The sequence below is a fragment of the Quercus robur genome, chromosome 2 (genome assembly GCF_932294415.1).
Source record: "Quercus robur chromosome 2, dhQueRobu3.1, whole genome shotgun sequence".
NCBI classification, from domain to species: Eukaryota; Viridiplantae; Streptophyta; class Magnoliopsida; order Fagales; family Fagaceae; genus Quercus; species Quercus robur.
The window spans coordinates 36,517,438-36,526,296 of record NC_065535.1 but is presented as its reverse complement, the minus strand read 5'-3'; the positions used below and the strand labels follow the sequence as shown (position 1 = coordinate 36,526,296).

Sequence of the window (8,859 nt, the reverse complement as noted above, 5' to 3'; positions counted from 1 at the left end):
ATTTTGAGAGAACCTAACTTCACCTCAGCAACTATTGGATATGGCTCAAATCCTGTTGTAGGATTACAATAAAGCAGCGAATAGAATTTCTTTGCCCATGTCCAGCAGTAGCTGATTGTCTTTGGAGGTCAAAAGAATCAGTCCAATATTGCACATGTTTTATCTAATTGATTAGATTATTCTGTATTGGTGCTACTATGGCTATTCATGTCTGTAATGGTTTCGCCTATACTTTCTGTTGTCCGGCCTGTATCTCTTTTTAATAATAACTTTTATTTCTTTTATCTAAAAATAACAATAATTAAATAAAAGAAGAAAGTCTCTTGATTGCAAATTATTTTAATGTAACACTATGTTAAATAGGCTTTTGACATAGACAAATTAATCAAATAAGATTATGTGTTGGATTTTTCATCCAATCCATAACCATAGGATTTCAGCGGAACTTTACAGGAAGGCATATAAGCAGGGGGTTTGCGGATGCTTGTCTCAATAGTGTCACCATTCTTTACAATAAAGACCGTGTCCATGCCCCAACTCATGTGTCGATCTAAATGACAGTGCCAAAACCATACACCTGCCAAAAAATCATTTGATCTTAGTATGACATATAAATGAACTACTTTCTCAAAAAAAAAAACTTGAAGGTAATATTATTATTATTATTTGAGAAGAAGGTAATATCATTTAGGTTCAGTTTTATTGTATTTTTTTAATTGATATTAGAGATATTACAAATTTTACTACATAGATCTTATAAACTAAAAAATTAATTTTTAATATACAAATAAAAACTAATTAATAAATATATTTAATATATTAATAATATGATACTAGTCAAATTTATTATTAGGTCAGTTTGTAAATTTTTTTATTATAAAATTGATAAAAAATTTGAATATATTTTATAGATGTTATTATGTACCTGGACCGTTTTTGGTTATTTTTATTTTTATTTTGTTTCTCAAAAAAAAAAAAAAATATATATATATATATATATATTTTTTTTTTTCAGAAGGCCGGATACATGATCAGGGACTTCAAGGACAACATCTAGATGTTGTTTGAGCTAATACTTCTAACCATAACATATAGTCATATAAATATTAATCCCACATCCACGTTATATATATATTTTTAATAGGTAAATAATGGGGAGGTAAAAGTTGGGTTTGAACAGCATACATGAAGCATTATAAAATATGTCATCACTATACTAGTTGACTATCACTTGAACCCCATCCCATACCCATGCTTACAATCTTTAAAATGGATGCAATTTCTTTATAAAAGGAAAAAATACCTAAGAAAACAAGAAGTCAAGAACAACTAAAGGGAAGAGAAGAACACACCAGGATTATTTGCCACAAATCTGATGGCAACCCATCCATTCTTAGGAACTCCAAAGGTAGTCACTTCAGGAGGATCAACCAAATTATAATGTTTTGGGTCAATTTCATTATTGAAATTCCCAAAACCTGTACCGACCACATAGAAGCTATATCCATGCATATGCATCGGATGATTCACCGAGCCTGTTAACACGTTAGTCCCTTGGAAAACTATCTCGACTGCCTCATTGTAATTCAACACCTTCACCTTAGTCCCTTGGACTGTTAATTCAATGCTATCTGGAAATTCATCACCAGTAAAGTTATAGTATGAAGGTGGTTGGTCGGGAAAATCTGTGGTGTAAATTCCACTAATATTCCTGCACAAGAAATCTCAACTTGATCATATTTTTCAAACATACAGGCATATATGGCTGTAGGGTATACCTTTAACATAATATAAATCTAGTATTTCCATATATCCTATAAATTAAGATATGTTTGTTTAATGTCCGCGTGAACATAAATCAGAGGAGGCCACTTAAGGTCTTGTGAGCAAGATAATGGTTGGCTTATAGGAGTACTTGTTATTACTTTTAAAACTGTGAACTTTGAACAATTTTGGTTGAGAAAAAATTGCAAAACCTCTTTTCCATAAAATATTTGAGCTGGAAACCTACTTGACATATGTAATTTTATAGGGGAGTCTTTCAGTTGATATAACTACATTAAGTACAATGTTAAAACTTAAAAGTGAATATACTACATGATGGTAAATCATTCTGCATAAAGTTTTATTAAAATTAAGCAATGACCAAGGATACTTTACAAGAAACCCATGTAACAAACTTCTTTTGTGGTCATTTTAGCAAAAGCCAACACTTTTTTCAACTTTTGTACTGTGAGGGGCAAGTCCCTTGCTAGGCTATTCAGGGAACTGCCTAAGGTTTCTAAGTAGAAAAAGACACCATAATTGTTCTAATATAGCTCACAAGATGATGATAGTTCACAAATATATTCAAGTGCTTATCAAACATGGTTTATTCTAATATTAATGGTTTAGGTTTATTTTACCAACTACAATTTCTAAAAGAAGTTTTTCAACACAAAAAAAATAATACCCCAGCATATGTACTAAATTAAAATAATATGTTTGTAAAATTTAGTGTGCGTTTGGGAAGCGCGTTTTGCGCTTCCCAGCTTTCACGTCTGTGTTTTCAACTTTTTTTTTTTTTTTTTTCAAGCCGTGTGATTGTTGACTTTGGGGTGTAAACAGTGTTCACATAGTAACTTTTTCAGCAACTTTTCAGTCACACGACCCACAAATCTCACTTTTCAGCAACTTTTTCATTAAAAATGAGTTCCACGATACTATTCACACATATAAAAATTATTTTGCTACAGTATTTTTCAGTTTTCAGTTTTCAGCTGTATCCAAACGGACCTTAAACACAAATATAATTAGTCATTTTATATCTTAAAAATTAGGAAAAAATTAATTGAAAAATATAATAAGAAAATTATACATCTTATTTAATTGATACTTAGATATCAGAAAATATTTTATTTTAAAGTTGTCATCCCATATCTCAATTTAAAGTTTATACCCAACCTACCCTTTTTTAAATCATTTAAGAAAAATGAAATGAACTACAAAGTCTACAATTCTCAAGGAGAAAAGGGTAAAACTATGCAAATGCATACCTTGCCTTTTCCAACAATCAAACAACGAAAAAAAAGGAGAGGGAGGAAATAACAAAACCTGTAGTAAGCCTGTAGCACATCGGTACTTGGGTTGACCCAACTTATGTTATTCAAGCTTGTCCCTAATATCTCATCATCAATTCCTCCAGAACACGTTCGACAGAAGATTGTATTCATGGAAACTGTTACATACATTTTGGTAGTTATGTTCAAGGGAACGTTTACGGGGTATTCATAGCTAGCTAAGCTCCTAATGCGATTAGTGAAGTTTAAGGCAGCGATATAATCCAGGTAAAAAGGAAGTGTAGTTGGAAAGGAAGGAGATGATGGGAAACTATAGTTGCTTTCATATTGGAGAATTGCAGTTGCATTGACATGATCAAATGCTGTAACAGAGGCGTCTTCGCTTGAGTATTGTCTAGCAGCCATATAATAGCGACCAAGAGACTGGTTTGTTGTGATTAAGACATCCATTGTTTGTCCTGGGCTTATCATTATGTAACTTGTAGCTAAAGGTTTAACATAACGTCCATCCATCCCAACAACTGTGAGATTATGTTGAGCTACCGCAAAAAACAATTCTGCATTCATGACAGCATTGATTATACGAAGAAGATAGGTCTTGTTGTAATCCACTGTCCAATGGTATGTTGTTTCTGCAAATATTAACATCATTGTTAAATATGTCAATTTACTTTTAGACAAAGCTTAAAGACAATTTTTCACCAAAATTTGTTGAAATGATCAACTTTGAGTGACGGAAAAAAGAAGCGTTAGTTCCATGTAAAGGAAATTGTCCACCACTTACAATTAATTACTCAAGTAAATTGTAGTAAAAATAATTGTACGTGAACCTAGAAGAAATGTGAACTTAAAGTTTGTGACATACCCTTGGAGCAGGCACAAAAATCTCCCGGTTCACCATTTATGGTATAAGCATCGGAATGTGGCAAATCACTACCAGCTTCAAGGGCTTCATGTACCTCTTCCTTTAAATTTCCCTTATACCAGGCCGCTGTATATTCAATAGACTGAGTTAGACGTAAGGTAAAATTAATAAATACTTTTTTTTTTTTTTTTTTTTTTTTTTTCGGTGTTTAAACTAGAGATTTCTTTGGTCACTTGTATTTCTCCGATCTAATCAAATCGATCTGTTGGCGAAACGAAAAAAAAATAAAAAAAATAAAAATAAAAAAGATCCCACTTTTGGATGTTGCAAAGTCTCCAAGTTGACCATTCATGATTCATGACACAATCTCCAAGATAGGATTTTACTTTAGAACCAAAAATAGAAAAACATTGGATATATATCTAATAAAATTTAATTGCTTGATAACGAGTTGGGGAAAAAAAAGGAATCATTTGCAAATAATTATTCATCCCACAATAAAGTGAACTTATATATCTATAATCTATAATGTAGAATATATATAAAATAAAAGTTGTTTGACTTTTTGTTAATCTTGTAATATTTATTCTTTTTAATATATATGTGTAATTGATTTTAAATTTAATTCTATAAAATTTTGATTAAAATCTTATCAAGTCAATTTTTTTTAATGGTAGACTAAATAATTTCATATTCAAATACAGTACAATAAATATGTCTTAATAATTATTAAATTTTATATTTAGAAAAAAGTAAAAGAGAAAAAAAAAAACTTATATTTTAAAAAATTATCAAAAGATGGTCTTTGACCTATTGACTATTGAGTATTGACAAGTTGGAACGGGGCTGGAAATTGAATCACGAAAAGATTAATGATGGAGATATTATTTTCTTGATTCTACTCAGTATATATTCGACAAAAAAAAAAAAAAAAAAAAGGGGAAGAAGAAAAAGTAAGAACTATTGTGCAATGTATTTAGTCTTTCTATAGAAAATTAATTTTTGACTTTGTTCACCAATTGGGGATTAGGCGTTGAAATTCTCGTAAATCCTAGCCTTCACCGGTTCATGTATCTAATTATTACCACCAATGGTAATAATTAGATACATGAACCGGCATAGGCGAATCAATTGTGATTCATATGCGGAGCCACATTTGTGTCAACAAAGTTAATTTTTTTTTTCCTTGGTAAAGGAAAAAATGATTTGAATATTAGATATTTCTTTTGAAAATATCAAAATACCAAAAAGTATCCATTGAGCTATAAGAGAGTTTTAGATCTTAATAGTAGTAAATTTTTTCCTAAAAAAAAAAATAGTAGTAAATTTAGTGATTACAAAAGTTAAAGTTGTTTTAAGAAGTTATTCTTTATTTTTTTTTTCAAAAGCCATCTAAAAAAAATTTACTTCATAAATATTTAAAAAAATGACTTTTTTTTTTTAATGGTTCCTTAAGAACGATTTTCTTTTCCTAGTTTCTATATATATATATATATATATAAATATATATATATATATATATCTAAAAGAAAGGAAATGTGCAATAATTATTAGGTAATATCATTTTGATGCATATATATAGAAACTGAACTAAACAATAAATTAGTGCTTCATGATTTAAATTGCTAATTTGATTTACATACCATGATAGTTTTTTTTTTCTTTCAGAAGCAAGCAGCCTTTCAACATAACATATGCGTAAAAATTAACAATTTTTTTTTGTTTTTGATAGTAACAATTCATAGTAAGAAAATTAATATTGAAAAGAAAAATATATGCAATCTAATTTTTATATCTTAAACAAGCAATACGATGAAAAGAAGATTTGAAAAAAAAAATTATTACATAGAAAATCAATGGATTGGTTAAAAAATTTAACAAAAAGGAGAAACGAGAGACCAATTTTATTGTGTTAATAATATCTGAAAAAAGTACCAAAAATGTTTCTGTGATTTTGTTTCGTTTTCCTTTTGTGAATTATAATATTATATAACAATATACTGCTATTTCGGGCTTTATTTATTAGATTATTAGCGTTTCTTTCATTTCTTAGAGGTCACATGAATTTAACAGCCCCAATACTTGATAAAAGTAAGTTTAATTAAAATAAAAATCATTATGTCATTATATAAACATCATTACGTGAACAAAAAATTACATGGGGTCATCTCACACTTAGAAAAACATATAGCTAATAAAAAAGTTCCAATTTTTCTCATCTATATTATTAATAACAGGATTTTCTGTTTGGGTTTTATCATTTGGCGTACTAAAATATCTTCACATAAATTCTTAAACTCTTTAAAATACCTATACCTTTTAGTTGAATAGTTTTAAATTAAAAAAAATATCTTAGTTAAAATAGTAATTTACTATTTTTTTTTAAAGTTTCCAAGTTTTAGGTTCTTAAACTTTTTTATCAAACACACCCTAAAATTTACTATAGTTTTTGAATTGAATTGTGATGTGCTTTATGTTAGAACTCATTTCTTTGTCCTTTTGTATGATATTTGTTTATTTCTTAAAAAAAAAAAAAGAATTATGAGCTCTGATGTAGCCTTATTACTTTGTATGATATGGATTAAACTTATTGTTACTGAAACTGAAAACTGAAAACACTGTAACAAAATAATTTTTAAATATTTGAGCAGTACCGTGGAACCCATTTTAATATTTTTTAGTATGTAAACAGTGCCATAAACAGTATGTGAATAGTAATTTTTATCCCTATACAATAAACTCATGTGATATTACTGTACACAAGTAGGAAAAAAAAATAAAAAATCTAAAAGCACAAACTTGTAAATGCAAATGCCCACCCCCAAACGGCATCTAAATGACTTTTTGGAAGGGTAATTACAGTCAAAAGTTACGTAGTGGTGAAAGACTCAGTACGGTTGCCTAAAAAGTTTAAAAGGTTATAAATAAATAAATTTAATTATTTAGTCATTATTAAAATAAGAAGTTAATATAAATTTCAGCTGATCCGGGGAGAATTAGGTAATTAGCTTTTCCCGCCCAAATCCTTGAGTATTTCAAAAAATAGAGAAGTTCCTCAAGAAAAGCGGCAATAGAATAAAATGAAAACATTAAAGAAAAGAAAAGTGCACCATGATTCACTCCGCATATGTAAATACACACTTTCACACATGTCTATACTCGATCTATACACACACGAAATGCAATTAAAATTGTACATTGAACTTATCAAAAAAAAAAATTGTACATTGAAAACACGATTTTAAATGCGCACAATAGGTTTTAGTCTTAAAAAATACATTCTCCAATTGCAAGTGATATGAACCGGTAAGAACTATTAAAAAACTGACATAAAGTTGGCACATGCAATAAATTGGAAGTGAAAAAGTGGGTTGTCTAATGCTATTGCAGTAAAAGAAATCTAAAAAATTATTTTCAATAATTTAAAATTAAACCCTTATTTTCAATTTTTACGCTCTTACCCAGCACAATGGTCTCTTCTCCATCTGCTTTGGGAAAAGAATAGGTGGATCCAATAGCAGGCAAAATGACAATGGCACCATGAACTGTGGCTCATGTCCAATCACTATGCGCATGCCACCAAAGAGTTCCTTCTTCATTAGAAAATATAATTTCGTATGTAAAATTTGTACCAGGTTGAATGGGGCATTGTGTGATATATTCTGGACCATCAAACCATGGATTTCTTGGTTGTTTTACACCATGCCTATAATAATGATGACAATATTATTATTCAAAATAAAATGTCATTCTAGTGATCGAGCCACACTGAAGTGCCAGGATATGCAAGAAATTAACAGCGTGTAAGAGTCTAAGAGAATACCAGTGAATAGTGACTCCATAATATCCTTGATTGTGGACATTAACATAGACGGTGTCTCCTTTGTGAACCTTAATTTCCGGCCCTGGGAAACTGTCGTTCACAACTAGCATGCTCTTTGTACTACACAGCCCTGTAAAGTTTTTCTCCCTAAGCTACAAACAAAGAGAGAATATATAAGCAGACAATAAGCTGCTGATCTTTGATCCAAAAAAAAAAAAAAAAAATTATGGAGAAAGAAATTGCAAGATAGGTGAAACATCGGCGGTTCTCAAACCCAATTTCATAAATCCAAAAACATTCACAGATCGAATAGGCAAGGAAAGTAGTGGTAAGTCCTTACAACAAAGTCATAGAAATGGACACCACCTTGAACCATGCAAAATAAGTGTTCAAAAAGAATCAGAATACCCAGAAACTCTAACATCGAGTACTTGTTCTTGGAATTCATTTTCTCACCCTTTAAAGAATATTTTCTTTGCTTACAATACCTACTTATATGGTCTACCCCTTGTGCTTTGTGTTCTATATATGTACAAATTAAATAAAGAATCTCGAAATTCTTCTTCGAGAATCGAGGGTCATTACCAGACAGTCCTCTATCAATTAACCTTCCAAGTTCCCATAGTTACTAATCAATGTATAAAATAAAAACATACTGGACACTCTTTTTTTAATTTTAAACAATAAAAATATTCATGGAACTGTTGAAAGTTAGTAGAGCATTGTAAAATTAATATTCAGCAATAATAAGCATAGATGGGGCGCACGGGAACTACTTTCCAGTCTCTAAATTACATCTCCATTAATTATAGATTTTAGCATAATGAAACTATACCTAGGGGACATTTAACAACAGTATATCATGCTCCCATTAAATAAGTTATATGATTTAATATAATATTATATTATTAATAGCATTTTGAGTAGAAATTAACTTCCTTAATAAAATAAAAATAGGTCTAGAACCACAATTTTTTTTTCACCTATTTTTCTAATTTAAATTCACAATTACTAAGGTGGTAGATTATAAATAATAAATAATAAAGTGATGTCAATAATAGGCGCAAATGAGAATCCAAGTTAATTTGATAATTTTTTAAAATAATAATTTG

At 29.5% G+C, this 8,859-nt stretch overlaps 1 pseudogene; it reads right to left on the bottom strand.

Annotated features, from left to right (window-relative positions):
• Positions 1–301: 301 nt before the first annotated feature.
• Positions 302–8,226, bottom strand: LOC126713540 (laccase-14-like; annotated as a pseudogene).
• Positions 8,227–8,859: the final 633 nt, after the last annotated feature.